General features: G+C 42.1%; 2 long non-coding RNA genes across 7 annotated transcripts in view; both read left to right on the top strand.

Annotated features, from left to right (window-relative positions):
• The window catches only part of LOC115778235 (uncharacterized), a 52100-nt gene extending 51563 nt beyond the window's left edge, over positions 1–537 (top strand). For all 3 annotated transcript variants that reach the window (XR_004019757.1, XR_004019758.1, XR_004019756.1), the window contains one exon: positions 425–537. This is a non-coding gene — a long non-coding RNA (uncharacterized LOC115778235). The remainder of the gene's footprint in view (positions 1–424) is intronic.
• A 113-nt stretch (positions 538–650) lies between these two features.
• On the top strand, positions 651–15810 carry LOC115778237 (uncharacterized). Of its 4 annotated transcripts, none has more exons than XR_004019760.1 (7): positions 651–728; positions 900–1119; positions 1538–1698; positions 1963–2075; positions 5832–5935; positions 8985–9058; positions 15157–15810. It is a non-coding gene; the product is annotated as an uncharacterized LOC115778237 (long non-coding RNA). The 4 variants fall into 4 exon arrangements; XR_004019759.1 differs by having other exon boundaries at positions 1949–2075; XR_004019761.1 differs by lacking the exon at positions 15157–15810 and adding an exon at positions 10038–10160 and having other exon boundaries at positions 1949–2075.
• The last annotated feature ends 893 nt before the right edge of the window (positions 15811–16703 follow it).

Raw genomic sequence — 16703 nt, 5'->3', positions numbered from 1 at the left:
ACACATGTATTTCAGCCCATTCAGGCAAGGTCTCATAGGTAATTAGGTGCTGGCACCCACTCAGTGTGGTGTGATGGTTAATTGAATAGTTAACACATCAGAAGCAGGCCTGTGCAGATTGAAGGTGACACCTGTCAGAAAGCTGTTCTCTCCCTACCCAGGACATTTCCTGCTCTGCCTGATACATATGTCATCTTTGTGGAAATACCAAATTAGGGGCAGGCAACTGAGTGAGTGCAGTTCAGCAGGTGTGGAGATAGCTTGGGGGTGGAAGAAGGAAGGCGCTTCTCGGCTCTGTCCTTCAAGAGAATTTGTAAAGCTCAGGGCACCTGTCCTCACTTCACCTCAGGCCATTTCCATGGTTATGTGACAGTAAAGTGACAGCTCTTTGTGTTTGTGTGTGTGTGCGTGCATGTGTACGCAGGCTTTCCCCCAGAAGTGTGCTCAAGGCATCCAGGAGTGGAGTACACATCGTGCAAACGTGGGGCAACCTGAGTGGAGGTGTCCAGATTCAAGTAGCTCAAAGACAGCTGTCTGGCAAGTAGACTGACATTTGCAAAAAAAAAAAAAAAAAAAAAAAGCTTCTTATCAAACTATACTTTCTGTCCACACAAATTGTAAGAGGTTACATATGTTTTCATCCATTTCTAGAGCTGTGGCACCTTCAAGAGGAAAGGGAATCAGCTGCAGGCAGAGGTCCTGTTAAGGGCCAGTACAGTCAAAAAGAGGTAACCGTTATAGATGAGGGGGTTACACAAGGAGCAATAATACAACCAATGGCGTAGGTATCAGCTGGGACCTTCCCTGCAAATGAATTGAGCAATTAAGTCGCACACACACACACACACACACACACACTGACACACTATACTCATTATGTTCTCTCACTTCCTCCACAGGGGCGCAGTGTATGGACTGCAGGGGCAGACAGATGGATCTGTTGAACATGGAGTTTCTATAGAAAGGGGCTGTGAATGCACAGCAGCAAAGACAAGGAGACATGCAGCCTGATTGGCAGTACTCCATTGATGCAACACACAGTGACACAGTATTTCCTCCACTCAACCCATGTGCTGAGGTTTACACAGAAGCTCAGATAAGACCCCTGCAAAGACTCGGGTAAGTAAAAGCAGTGCAGCTGGGTTTTCTTTCTGATTGAGAAAGTGTTTACATATAGTTCCCAGCAGTTTTAGTTGCGGGCCTTTTTTTGGTAATGTGTCCATCATATTTACTCAAAAATACGTACCTCCCGATGCAAGGAGTGCACATGGGGAAAAACACATGCAAAGAAGAAAATACAAATAAGGACTCTGAAGCTTCAGAAAAAGCTGCCATCAAACAAAAATACAGAATTATTTAAAAAAGTAAATGTACCTGCTGGGGGGGGTCTGTATAAAGCAGTTGGGTGAATACTTTGTAAAGACTTTGGGAGCCAACCTTTTAAGTGTTATCCAGGGAAGGTTTCCAGCAGTGACAAATGTGTATCTGGGATATGTGTTTGTCTGTATATTCATTTTTGTATAAATTTCTTTTGTAGATGTGTCTTTAAAATGGCTGTAATGGATATAGCCACCCAAAGACTTGTTTGACAGGTGGAGAGGACTTTGTTGTCAGTAGGTGGGCATCAACAGCCATAGGAGGAGCTGGCAGAGGTTACAACAACTGCGTAGCTCCAGGGCATTAACTGCAAAGCTGCAGGTATGCTGTATTAAATGCTATATTACCATGAGATTAAATCTAATTTATATCATATATTATTCCTAATTAGGAAGAACAGCATCATGAAATTATCTTACCATAAACTGCTGTAGGGTTCTACTATGGATCTCACACACCTGTGGCAGACAGTTGTGTTAGCACTGTGACTCTTAGTGTTCTCCATTCTCCATTTTTTTCCTCCCATTCATCCCATTCCACACCATCCATGTGTGGGCCGATCACTCAATAGGCGGATCATTTCAGGTCGGAGGCCCCGTGTGAAATCAGATGTTTAACTGGCCGGCTGAAGTGGGACGGGAGCATCTTAACCACCACCTTGCCAAAGGTCTCGTGTTCAGTCAACCGATGGGGCTGCTGTGAGTATGCTCGCCACCTGCCAATAGGCATTAAGAAGGATTTAGTAATTAAGTGATAGGCTGAGGACTAAATTGGGTGTTTGTGGGCTGGCGAGCCACCCCAAGGTCCCTACAGCCATGCAGATAGGGGATTCTAATTGCCAGGAATATTGATCAGCTCGGCGGGGGGGTGCACAGGGAATTCACTAGCCATCGATTAGCTGTTACTTCACCTCGCTTGTCAATGGAAGACAGGGAGGTGAGCATTGGAAAAGCTCCAGGCTTTTCCCAGAGTATCCTTCACCACCAGTAGCTCCTGACACATGTGTATGTGGTCAGTGACACAGCATATTGTGAGCATTTAGTGCTCTCTAAACTACTCCATAGCTGTGAGTGATATCTCATAGGAAATCTAGAAGTAAAGCTAGAAACAGAAATGGACTTTCCAGAAGACTCACTAGCCTTTTCCTTAAAATTAGCCTCTGTCGGTTTTGTAAGGGGTCCTTATCCTGTCTTTGTGGTCCTGATGTTGGAGGAAGATAGGGCACTGAGTTTGCATACCCCTGGATATTTAATTTGTTTCTTCGCCTGGTAAAGAGACCCTGGTCTGAGCTCTTACACATTCTGGCTCTATCACCACAGCTCCAGTGACTCCTCACCAACACAAAATAACGTGCTCAGTACTAAACATCATGATGGGAAGAATTAAAGTAAAGAAATAAATAAAACCTCTCACTAAAGTTTTAAACCTTTCCTGTTTTCTCTCTCTCTCTCTCTCTCTCTCTCTCTCTCTCTCTCTCTCTCTCTCTCTCTCTCTCTCTCTCTCTCACTCACTCACACACATACACACACACACTGCTCTGTATTGATTTAGTTCCATGCATGACATACAGCACTTTAATTCCCATGGCTCAGCTGAATAGAGAAGAAATCAATTAAGAGACGTGTGAAAGAAGTTAATTTTAAGATCTTGATTTGTAAGTGTTCAGTGAACTTTGGCTTACTGTTCAAAGGAAATTATTATTGTCATTAGTTTGGAAAATTTGCAGTGACTTGTCAGTGCCCTAACCCTAAAAGTATGGTCACACTCCCATTCAAAAAATTTTGCTCATCACAGAACGGGCAGGTTCCAGCTTACATTTCAAGTTCTGGTGGATTGGCATGTTATTTAATTGTGAGGGATCATTTGTGCTCATCCAGTAATAATATTAATCCCCTGTGTATAAAAATGGAAAAGCTCTTATGTTTGCCTACCATTTGGTTAGATATAACAAGACGACAATCTGTACAGCTGCTTTGATATACTGTTTACAGTCTGGGATCCCTGCAATCAAGGTTTATTAAACTCACATCAGAACCATGTTGTTGCATCCTTTTTAGGGACCAACTGCAAAGCAATTTCAGTGAAAGACAATACCCTTAAACAAAAAGGACACCCTCGAGTTTGTTTTAAAGCTGGGAAATAGTACCAGCACGGTCGCAGGGGGGCTGGAGCCTATACCGGCTGTCATAGGGCAAAAGGTGGGGTGCACATTGTATAGATCACCAGTCTATCACGGGCAATCTGTGATAGACTAAATTTGAACAATTTAACAAATAATTCACTCTAATCTCATCTGATACACATGGTGAATAAGGATCCATGCTATCATCAGTATGACAGCGAACCAATCGCAGTGCGGCGTGGCACTCGTGAGAATCAAATCAACCTGCAGTTTGTTATGGGACACTCTTTGACAATCCACTCTGCTGCTGACATTTATGTAATTTGAGTCAACAAACATTTTTTGGCATTTGGCGTTTGACATAGTTTAGTTTTTCTAAGCACTCTCAGGTAGTCTTTTATGTCCTGTGCTGAAATCAACTGCAGAAACGGAAGCAGTGAGGTTTGCTGCCCAGCAGTCTCTAGCCTGAGTCATTTAGAGCCTATTACAAAGCATCAATATATTGATTGAAGCAAGTGTCTCAGTGTACTGCTCTGTAAACACACAGTTGGTTTGGCTGTGCATGTTTTATCTGCTTGAATCTTATCAGGATTTAAATCTTTTTCCTCTTCTGTTCCATTAATTGTGGCAATATTGGCTTTTGAACCAAAGATTTGAATCACTCCACCTTTGATTTGTGTTTACGGTGTTTAGTATTGGGTTTCATTTCAGTAATGTTTGCATTTTTTTCCCCGCTTCATTCCAGTCCATTTCCTTTTAGATGATTTTTTTTGGCATACAGTACATAATTACTTTAAAGTCTTTAATTCCAAATGTTATTGCTAAATTTAAAGTATGCCTTATGTGTTAAAAATAAACCAGGCAACAGGAATAACAGGTCAGAATGAGCACTCAAATGAGACAGAGGGGGAAAGGAAGAGGACAGAGAATGACTTCAGGGTCTTGACAAGATGCTCCTATAATGCTGTGTGCTGTCTTGAGGGAATTACCAAGTTTTTGTTTGCTAAAGCTGCATCCACACTGGAAGCAATTCACAGCAATGAGGCAACCAGCCACCCAAAAAAAGTGAGTGACATTTAGTGACTTCAAGTGTCTATGAGTGAAATAACTACTGGCGACATGAAGTAGGCGGGACACAAGATAAACTTTTCTCAGCTTCCAGGCAAGTGATTGAAGCAATGAGAGCGCTGGATACCATTGATTGGCATGTGACCTGGTAGTAAAGAGTCACCTAGACAATCGGAGCCTGAAATGTCTGCAAAGCATCCAGTCGTCAGCTTCAAAGTGATGTGTGGCGAGCAAATCACTCCCCGTGTGGACGCAGCTCAAGTTGCGCTGATGCAGGATCCTGTTAGGTCCATAAGTATCTGGCTCTGTAACTTGTGGTTTGCTTCTTTGCTTCCACTTTACAATAAAACTACTTACAGTTGATCTTGCAATATCTAGGAGGGAAGAAATTTCACAAAATTATTTGTTGCAGTGGTGACCGTAAATCGCAACTTTATTGTCCCAACTGGATTCTCCTGAAATGATCCGAAGTCCATCTGTGAACATAAATGCGTACATACATAGAACTAGAGACATTAATTATGTGATGCTTTACCATTTTTGTGACAACAAAACAATGTTGTCAGTATTTATGTGTTTATCCATCTATTTATGACATTCACCCACAACGCACCATGATTTCATGATCCCATCGGAGTGTCTGAACTGTTTGATGTCCAAGGTCATTTTATGATCTCTAAAGGGGGGATTGTTCTCCCACGTTTGTCTCCTGATTGAAGCCTAGCTAGAACCATCCATACACCACTCAATCACCCTCCAGCCATGCTCCCAAATTGAATTAGTTTCAGTCTGAATTTGTGTTTCAAAACTAGTAATTATTTTTTAACCCCAGAGGAAGCCAAGAGAAATGAGTCAGATTTTCTGAAGTCATGAAACTTGACGATATATGATTTAACACCAACCAAAGGGACACAAGCCTGAAGCACAGCAATTTGCCAACCATTCATCTGTTAGCAAATTAAATCACACCACATTTGACATCTTTTGGAAAGTTAGATAAATCTGATGAAAAAGTTTTTCTCTCAATTACCATCAGAAATTAATCTCCTTAATCCCAATTTGATCTCTTTCATGCATATAAGGGGTATCTTTCATCTGCCTACCTATGTGCTTAAAATCTTCGCTACAGAGTTAAGATGGAACGTGACTGTAAAACTTAGTCCTACGTGAAACTCCCAGATCTGGCTCCATGAGATGAGAGAGCTGATTAGGGGGAGATGAGGACAGAGGTGCATAACTGACAGCCATCCATCTGTTTCTGTAGCTGGCAGAGGATTGTGAGAAGTCTCCAGGAGCGTATCCTAGAGCTGCAGAGCGCCATCCAGAGGTTGGAGTGGTTCATCTGCAGAAAAGCCAAGTAAAGCAGAGGTACAAAAAAATGTGTCAGTGTTTAATTTTTTTCCTTTGTATCATTTGATACAAAGAGTGAAACAATCTAGAAAGAGGAAAACAGGATTGCTTACCAGATTCATTTTGGATGCCCTGCTATACACTGGAGCTCAAAATTATTAAACTTTGTTTTGTGTTATCACCATTATGCTCCTTGGGTAATGCTGTTTATGTGTTATGTTTAATAGGTAGGTGCATAGGTCCTAGTTTTAAGATGCCCTGAGTTCACAGATGTAACTAAAAAAATTGGCCACTGAGTACAGCGTAACTGTGTGTGTGTGTGTGTGTGTGTGTGTGTGTGTGTGTGTGTGTGTGTGTGTGTGTGTGTGTGTGTGTGAGTGAGTGAGAGGGAGAGAGAGACATGGAAGAAACGTGGGAAGGCAAGTCTTCCCCGTGTTACATCTCATCTGCAGCAAAGGATTTTCCAGCTGAGAGGGAAGGCCAGCAGGAGCGGGCTAAGCTTAAAACTAAAGAGATGATCAAAATGCAGACCACCAGCAGACTCTAACGTGGTGATTCAGAGCAATCACACTCACCCAGAACTGCTCCCAGAATCCAAGCAGTCAGGACCACAGCTGATACTGATCAGGCCTAGTTACACACCAGCTCTCCCTTCTTTAAGCAGCACTTTGAGCTGCCAGTGCCCTACAAGCCCCAAGCACAGCACTGATGTGAGTGCTTTATAATAGCAGAGAAAAGAAGTCTCATCTCGTGTTTCTCAACAGTGGTATCTTTTTAAGATAGCCAGAGCTGATGGAGGGGTGTGATGCCAGCCCCTTGCAGAGCGTTTTGGTCATTAGCATGGACTGCACAGCCTGTTTCAAGTAGGCCTCCACAGGTCACTCTGTTCACTAATTGTACACTACAGGCAAGATCAGATTCTTTTGTCAAGCAAAGGGGAGAATCATAACTTTGCCCTTGTATGTGTTCCTAAAGCTGATAACATAATGAGGTCTTTTTCTGGACTCAAGGCATAAATAAGCAGTAGCATTAAATGTGTTTTCATATTAACAGCTGGAGAGTGCATGGTTTTGGCCAGCTAGAGACCTCAACACTGCAGACCCTTTGTATTTGTGTTTTGTTAGTTATATATTTGTTTTGGTCTGAGGTTTCTGTTGTACACATTGTTACTTGCTATTTGCTCTTCAGTGCCATTCTTTTTATTGATGTTTGTGACTGCATGCATGATTTCAAACACATGTATTCTTTCCTCTACGTGTGTTTGTATGTGTGTGCTGACTCCTGAGCCAGGAGCACATCTCCGGCTTATCTGGAAGGCCTGGTGTCATCTTCCTTAAGTGCTGTCAGTGTCACATGGTAAAAGCAGCTCTGCAGCCTCTTAATTAGTTTAGCAAAAGCATCCTTGTCATTTTGCGGTCAGTAAACTCCGCTAGAGAAAATTAAGTCCAAGCTTCTGCCACCTCGTCAACCCCACACAGCTAGCCCAACAACAACAACAACAAAAATTAATGATTATGTGTCGTGTATATTTGTGTGTTTGCTGTTTTCACTTTTTGCTTTTAGAAATAATTGCTGTTGGTTGTGTGGCAGCATCAGAGGAAGGGCATTAATGATTCTCACTGGCCGTGAGGAAGCACTGCGCTGCAGAGGGCGGGAGGGAGAGCAACTCATTTTCTACAGTAGAACTAAATGTGTGTGTGTGTGTGTGTGTGCGCGCGCATGTGAGCCTGAATGTGTTGTGTAGTATATTTTTAGTAGTTTCCTTACTTTATGGTTCAGTACATATTGTGTCCAGACTGTAATAATTACTTCAGTGATATGTGCACAGATGTGCATATATCTTATGACTTTAATATGTGAGCGCGTGTATGTGTACATGTGGAGTGTGTGTGTGTGTGTGTGCATTGCTGTCCTTTTTCACAGATTAGCTGGTGAATGCTGCAAGAGGATGATCAGACTGGGAGCACACCAGGGTTGCTCTGCGATCACATAGGGATTACAGGGGATATAGAGCTGTAGTTGATTCCAGGCCCGCCTCCAGTTAGGCTCATCTCCACCACACTCCCCTCACACATACCACTTTAATTGCCTTTGCTTCTTTCATTACTTTTATTGCCTCTCCTCTGCTTTGCGTGCTCCCTGGGCTTGTGGAAAGGTCATTGCGATGGTGCTGGTGTGCTCACAGCCACCATCTCTCTGAATAGCAGGAGATGATCGTGGGGCGGCTGACGCTCAGCAAATGAGTGACACATCAGGGAAGTCACTGACAGGTTGTGGATAGATTTCTGTCTTAAAGTCTGTTATATCAAAACAAGTCTTTGAAAGACGTCAGCGCCAGGATAATATTTTAAAACGCCACCCAAGGTCTGCCATTCATTAATCAGAATCAATCCTAATCAAAGTAATTATAAATATGAAAGATGAGTGTGCAACTGTGGCTGTCCAGCACAAGATGGATAGGGTGTGAAGGATTTCCCGATATTGAGAGTAACTTGGAGAGCATCCTCTTTCCTGAAACCTCTGTCAGAGAGTCCAGCTCCACACCCACAATGTTACTGGCCTTGCAGATCAGATATAGTAAATGACACAGTGGGATTTCCTTTAGTTTGCTATGGCTCTCTTCCTCACTGTAAGCAAAATATACTGCTGAGTGGAATAATAAAGAAGTGTTAACATTAATTAAAAAATGGGCTTCATCAGCTTACAAAAAGAATGGTGTGCAGAGGTGTTAATGGCAATGACAGTATCTTGGTGCAAAAGCGTTAAAGAGGTGATAGCCCCTGAGACATGCTTGTACTTTATTGTGTTCCCTGTGCACAACACCAAAAAAAAAGTATCGTTTCTTGGGTTGTATGACATTCAAGTGACTTGCAGTTTAAATTGCGATACAATAAAATGTGTTCACTGGTCAACTAAAATTATTGTTACTTTATTTCTTATACTTGTGTTCTCTTTTTAATTGTGTTGTAAAAACAAGACAGTTGCACCCAATTAAAACAGTTACTGTACAAATCTTTGTTGATAATTTTCATTCATTATTCTCTTGCATTGCTTTTTGGTCTTGCAGATCTCAACATGCAATGAGGCCAGGTCTAGTAGAGGCACTGCTGGGATTGTGGGAGTTGTGTCATTTTAATAAAGGTAATGATAGTATCTCTAAGACTCAGCTATGCCCTTAATGTCACTCTTATCACTATAGGTCTTCTCAGTCCACATCATAACCAGTTTTTCTAAATGCTCCTCGGTGCCCCTTTGTGCCTTATAAGACTTCACAGACTTGAGTCTATAAAAAAAAAAGAAACAAGAAAAAAGAAGTACTACAGAGCAGTATTTCTGCTACTCAAACAGATCCTTGGGAATTTTATATTTTACTTCCCTCCCACTGCCTTTGTCCTTTACTCCCCATCTCTCCCTTGTACTGTCTGTCCCAGTACAAGGTAGAGGTGTTGTGTTCAGTTAGACTGTTCATGTGTCCACAAGAAGCTTTCCACTGTAACCCACTCAGTCCTGATATTTAAAAAAAAAGTCTGCTTTAATAAATACTTCTACTCCTTAAGATCTTTCTGAACTTTTGTAGTAATTGGTTTTTATCCCAACAATAGCTAATGCACATTTTTATCACACCCCAACATTGCTGCAGGCAAGCAAATGAAAAGCTGGCACTGAAACTAAAGGAGCAAAGAACTAAGATCAGTTGTCTACGCCAAGAAGGAGAAAGTAGAGATAGGAGGGTTATATTTCTGTAGTTTGTTCTCAGTTGAAACAGAAAATCAGTGCACCTTTTTGTTTGTGTTCCTTTCTTTGTATCTCACTCGTGAGAGGGTATGGAATCAGCAAATTGAGGTCAAAGCTTAGCTTAATGAGTAGACAGCGGGGGAGAAGATCTAGGTATGTACTCAAAGCTACAATTATTGTGGTGCAGGTCATCCATCCATCCGTTTCCTTCTGCTTATCCACTTCAGGGTTTTGGGGGGCTGGAGACATAGAGTGAGAGGTAGGCTTCACCCTGGACAGGTCTCCAGTCTAACAGAGAGACAGACAACCATTCACACTCATGTTCACACCTACGGCCAATTTAGAATCACTAATTAACCTAACACCATTTGTCTTTGGACTGCAGGAAGAAGCCAGAGTATCCAGAGAAAATCCATGCAGAACATGCAGAACTCCACACAGAAAGGCCCCGGCCTGGGTTCAAACCCAAGATCTTGTTGGGAGGCAGTGGTGCCTTACTGAATCTCACTGTTATTTATCTTTTTATTTTATTTTATTATTTTCTAATACCTCTTGGTTTAAAATAACTGTACATTTTTTGTCCTGGAAAATTTTGACATTATGTAAAATGTGAAGTTTCTCCAGAAATGAACACCAGAATACGGCATCCACTCCTCACTTCTACTCATGCAGATGTATGATTTTGTCTCTTTTTGTAGTGCAAATCGAACAGAAAAACAAAAACATTTCTCACTACTCAGTTTAAAAGCAACACATGATTGGGTCAGCATGGTATAATAATATGGCAGTAGTATATTAGAATAGTACTATAGTAGAGCCTGTTTAAAGAACAGTTGATACTGTATATAATATCACATACAAATAGATTTCGGCAGCATGACATGAGCTGTCACCTGCTTTGCTTCATAGAGAAACAACACAGAGCAAAAGTTGTTGGTTGTCTGAGCACCACCCCTGCCAAAGTATCCATCTACAAGTTAGTGGGCTTCCTTCCCTCTGCGTCCTCTCACCACGCTGACAACCAAGACACTGCAGACTCAAATCTGAGACAGTCCAGGACTTGGTGAAAATCATACTTCTTGCTAAGACCCCATTTCTCTTCAAAATGAGGGGCAGCAAATCTATCCAAGCCCCTCTCTGCTTTTGCTCTGGTTGACTCCAGAGAGGGTGTCAGTGACAAAGAAGCAAGCTTTCAGATGGAGCATGTGTGTTCCTGGAGTGGCTCATCTGAAACATGGGTCAATAGAAACACTCACCAGCACATCACAGACACTGAAAAACAAAGATGCTGCATAACTTCCCCAGATTTTATTGGCTGTCATGTTGATTTTTTTTTTTTTTTCTCGTTCTGGGATTAGCATAGGCCTCAGTGTGTTTGTGTGGCTAATGGTCTGTGGTTTATTTATTTATTTATTTTTTTTCCCCGGCTGTGAAATCAGCAGCCTGAGAGCCCTGAACAGCCAGCGCATCAGTGTTTGAAGTCTGCTTCCCCCATGGGTTGTGCCTCTGGGTCCTGCTGCTAATGCAGCCCCAGCACATTTCTGTCGCCATCTCAGAGAAGGGGCTCTCCTTTTACATACAGCCATGTTTAGCACTTCTCCTCTCCTTGCACTCACAATGACCCCCCCCAACCCCACCCCACCGTAATCTGTTCCTCTCTAGCCAGTTTGTGTCCACCTCACGCGTGTGCCCCAGCCCAGCCAGACTGATGGCTAAAGCTTGTTAACACTGAAGACACATTTGTGCAGTTAGCTGGGAAATGTTGAGGGTGGCAAAGGGACAGTCGGTGATCAGAGGACGTGGAAAGTCAGCGTCGGATGAGGTCTCGCATCCCTGGCATAGTTTGAGCCTCCAGAGTTGGCAAACTTTTCCCCCCAACTGACCCAAGGACATTCTCTCCTCTTGTCAGACAGACAGATGAGTGTTGGTTGCTTTTAGTGTTCACCAAAACCCCACAGGACACTTTAAGTAAACATGTCACTCAGCTATCACCATGGAAACGTGGAACATTTTCTAAATAAAATATGAATTTTATGTGTTGCTTGAGAAATAGTTATTTGGTGGTGGAATGGTATCACCCAGCTGAAGCCTCATTCCACTTTTCTCAACCAATATCACCTTGCCTCAAAGTAAGCCAAGTCTGTGTTGCCTGGTATTTGCCTGCAACACATTGTTATCTGACATCCCCTCAAATTGAAAGCAGGGAAATTGGGGCTGATTCAGGGGATAAGTTTTTGGTGATGGAAGGACAGAGGTGGTGCAAGAGAGAGGGGAGAAAGATGTGAACCCAATCTGCCATGTGTTGACTGTACTGATTAGGGGCTTGTGCTGAGAAGAGCCTCTCTATCCCTTCATTCCTTGTGTATACTTTGAACCCCGCCACCCTCCTCTACACAGGCATCGCTGCAGCGAGAGCGCCCTCTCTATCCTTACGTTCTCAGTTTCAGCTATATCAAATGCATCGCAGGAGGCACAAGCACTACTTTGTATGCCATCTAGTACAATTAAAAATATGACAGCTTAACTAGGGCTGGAAGGGTTTTGGTAGAGTTTTCCAGTCCATTAGGAAAGGTATAGTAAGTAGAGTGATTAGTAATTGTGAGGAGATGTATGACATGTCAGAACATTTACTTAGTTTAGGTCTGACAGCTCTACATTTGTGTGTATTTGTGGAGAGCAGTAGAGTACAGATGCAAAACTGAGCCCATTAGGGGCTGTAGGGTTACTGGAGCAATGTCCAGCTAATGTTTTGGGCCATTCAGAAAGCCTGCAGGGAGCCAGGATTACAGATCTGGGCTTAAAAGCAAAGCAGAAATACAGGGAATAATAATACATAGATAAATAAGGGATGGAATGGCATGGGAGAAGCTAGGAAAATAGCACATCTATTCTCACGCAGCATGTTTGTTTATTTATGGCATCTGAAGGCCTGGTCTGGATGCGGGGTGGGGGCTGGGGAAAGGCTTTCCCTCTCATAGTCCAGCTCCCTAGCTTTCATTAAGTGTCATTACCAGTACTTTCAGAAAGCTGGCCAGGCTGAGACCTAACATCCCCTCTACAGATAGTTTGCCATGCATATGGATGCATTTCTGATCCCTCTTATCCACCACTGAGGAGGGGGAATTAGGCCAGCGAGGAGGAGAGGAGGGGGGGCTTAAAGGGTGCATCCATATCTGACTTTAATGGCAGAGACGGAGCTATTACTTCAATTGAAGGACAGTATCCATGCTTGGCTTATTTTTTGTATATGGTTATCAACACTGCAAGAATTTCACTTAAGATTTTTCGTTATCATGACCAAAAAGGTCATGTGCCCCCATTTCTGTACAATCAAATGTGTTTTACACTCTTTAGAAGAGCTACATTTTCATTTCAGCACAGTACAATGTACTCACAGTGCTACTTTAAAATGTGCATTTCTAGCAGCATGGTATTCATTAACAATTTGCCATTCCAGTTCACTTACTTTGAGAGCGTCCCCTGATTGATGGGGGGGCTTGTTCTGTTTATTTGTATATCAGGGAATGAAAAATTCATATTGTACGCTTTTTCGAGCAGAAGTTATCTAGATTCAGTGTAAATGGTACTTGGGATTAGATTTTCACAGCAGATTGCTGTTATTAAGGAGAAAAATCCAACTCCTTTGAGCAGTCATCTTCCTGGGAGGCAATCTATTTCTCTTTCACGCAGACCGAGTGCTGGACCAGGCTCTTAATGCACTGAAGCAAAAGTGCTTCGGTCCGCAACCTTTCACGCCTTCAGCTCTCCTTTATGTGATTGAATAGTTAATAACTATGAGTCGCCTTTGAAAGCTTTGCCGCGGTCCTTCTGAGGCACTTCTCTTCTTTTTGTCTGTTTGGCTGCTATACCTGCCCATTCCTCTGTCTACCTGCACGTCTACTTGCCCCAGATGCCAAGTCATCTGATAGCCCATCCGTTTCTCCACCAGCCCCTTTTTACTTTTATCTTTGTTTCTCCCCTGACTTGCCGCTTGTGTGTCTGGCCATCTTAGCGTGTACATCAGAATTTTGAGTGCTATGTATCACCTCCTTTTTTTTTTTTTTTGTTCTTTTTTTTTATCATCTCCTGCTTCTCCTTTCTCTTCATATTCACACAAACAGACATACACACACACCCTCACACAGCTCATTAGCCCATCCCACGCTCACAGCTCTGGCAGAATGTGACCCTGCCTAATTGTGTACCATGCTCATTTGTTCTCCCTGCGTGATGTGACGATTGCTTATTTATTCTCCTCAGGGCTCCCATCTCACATTAAAATGATTGACTCATTTCATTCACTGCACATTTTCAAGCTTTATTTGATAAGCTCATTTCCCTTGGCATTCAAATTCCTCCTTTTCCCATGCTTAAAAGTTATAATGTTACCGAGGCACATTATTATTCACAGTCGGGATTGTTTCTTCAGCTAATTATCTGTGTTAAAAAAATAATTTTGCACGTGTGATTCTGTTTGTTCTGGTGGAATTGAGCAGTACAAAAGGGCGGACATTAACAATGCAGTTGGGATAGCTGGAGCCAATTGTGTACACAGAGTTGGCAGACGCGGTCAACAAGAAGCTTAAGAGGGATTGGGACGCTGTCGAAACCTGGCCAGAATAAGCAGAGCAAATTTGCATTTGGTTAGAATTTACATCTGGTTAGAGACCTGTTTTACAAATGAGAACGCCATCAACCTTTTTGTCCAGTCGTGTAATGAGGGAATGTTTTGACACAAAAAGAACCATAACAAGTGATTGCTGATTGGGGATTTGGGCTGCATTGTTACAGCGGGATTTTAGCTCTTGTGATTTAGTCAGCTGACAGTCGATGTTTTCTCCCTTCGGCTACTGTATATCGACCAGGCCTCGGTGACACGGCGCCCGTTGGAGATTTACGCGCCGCACTGCTGGGTCACTTGAGAATAAGATTTGTGTGAGTGACAAACTTAAAAAGATGTGACTGACAGAGGTTAGTGATGCATATGAAGCATCGTTTGGGCTGAAATGTATAGAAGGGTACGAGGATTGTTTGGTCAGATTTTTCAGTATACTCACTACTGCATGATTCACTGTCCTATCAAAAAAAAAATTCTACTTTATTTAAACCGTTGTTATGTTGGTCAGTAATTCTCCACAGTGGAGAAAGGTTCGAGACCAGGAGAAGACACAGACCCCTGGTAGGGTTGTGTCAGGAAGGGTATCTGGCATAAAAATCTGTGCCAAATCAAATGTGTGGATCCATCTGCTGTGACGCCTCGCAAATAAGGGAGTGGCTGAAAGAAGCTTTATGTAGCTGAGCATTTAATATTTGAGAACTTTTGCCGTCTTTTAATGAAGAGGTACTCTGACAGTTAGGTCTTTTATTTTGCTATGATTGAAAAAGTGAAGCAGCAGAGGCCAAGACTCCTTACCTTAAGTGTGAAATATGGTTCAGGCTCTGAAAATACCGGATCCTTCATGAGAAATCTGATTGTATATATTATGTCTCTTTTGCTTTTTCAGTGCTTTGACTTCAAGAGGAGATTCGTTTAGCAGAGAGGAGAGCCTACAGAAGAGGAGAGGAGTCACTGAAAACCTTTGCCAGCATTTGTGCATCCAGCTGCCGTGATTGTTGGCAGCTGGATGGGAGAGTTTCAGCTAAAGAGCTTGCCCTTGAAGTGACTTTGAGGGGATTTTGTCCTTGAATGGCGAGAGAGACCTTTCAGATTTGGACATTTCATGGAATAGACCATTCCAGTTCAAGGGACAGTTAACCTCAGAAATTTCTTTAAGTGTTTTTCATGTGGAACTAACAGCAAGCTAAATGTATATACTACCTATAAATGTAAATAGTTAAACAATTCTGTACTACCAGACTATGTAGGTGGAATATAAATATAAATGTTTGCTGTGCTTTTTGTTTTTTTCAGAATGTCCTGAATGCCATCAATAGTTTTTGGGGTTATTTAGTTGAATAAATTATCTTAAAGTAATAATAATCTATATTTTATGAATAAGTTTCTTTACGCAAACAAAAGTGGAGCACTTTTGTTCTGAGTCACAAAAAGCAACTTCTCCTAGAGCAATAGACCCACAAGCCAATGTAGCCGAAATCTTAATGAATGTGGCCAGATAGACAAGAAATTGCATCCAAATAAAAGAATAATAAAGGCATCTAAACCCTAACAACTCTGCCTTTGTTCTTCCACTCCACCCACCACAAGCAGGCATTGTTGGAGCTTTGAGGGCAGCTCTGAGAGTTCCATGCCCATCGGCCTTCAATCACATGGGATGTCTGAGTTTGACAGTATAAAGTCTTTCTTCTAGAATAAAATATAACCCCTAAGCAATAGTGGATGAGCTGTTAGTAACCATGCAATCCACAGGGAGGTAGACCAAGCATGGTAGTACAGTATACACAAAGTGCTGGTTAGGGATAAGACAATGGACCAGTACAAACATTACTGAATGCTGCAACACTCTTAAATTTCTCACCATTTGCTTCTGTGAGCAAATTTGTTTGTTTCAATGGTAAAATTCAGTTTGGCTTCTTGCAAAAGAAAACAAAAACATTCTTAAAAACAAAAAATAATCTGTTTAAAGTTGATTTAATTGCTGGCTTATTGTAAAAGCATTAAAACGTATTCGGATTCTCCCACAGAACTTGAATCTACCCTGCCATTCCAGACAGGTTGTGTCCTCTTCCTTTGATTCGTCAGCATCATTGAGGACACAGTGTGAGCTCAAATAGAAGCATTTTGGTTTGTACAATTATAACAAGCTTGAAAGTCAATATTTGGTATGACCACCTTTATTCTACAATACAGTCTGAACTCTTTTAGGGAAGCGTTCTTGTCATTTCTCTAAGTAGTCTTCAGGAAGATTTCTCCAGGCTTCTTGCAGGACATTCAAAGAGCTTCTTTGGATGTTGGCTGCCTTTTGTCAAGATGATCCCACACTGCTTCAGTAAATTTGAGGCCTGGGCTCTGGGGAGGCCAGTTCATGACTAATACTGTACCATTGTGTGTTTTTCTATCCAGATATGCTTTTACTGCATTGGCAGTGTGTTT

Source organism: Archocentrus centrarchus, chromosome 3 (genome assembly GCF_007364275.1).
Source record: "Archocentrus centrarchus isolate MPI-CPG fArcCen1 chromosome 3, fArcCen1, whole genome shotgun sequence".
Taxonomy (NCBI): domain Eukaryota; kingdom Metazoa; phylum Chordata; class Actinopteri; order Cichliformes; family Cichlidae; genus Archocentrus; species Archocentrus centrarchus.
Note: the sequence above shows the minus strand (reverse complement) of the source record. Positions and strands in the feature narration are given on the sequence as shown.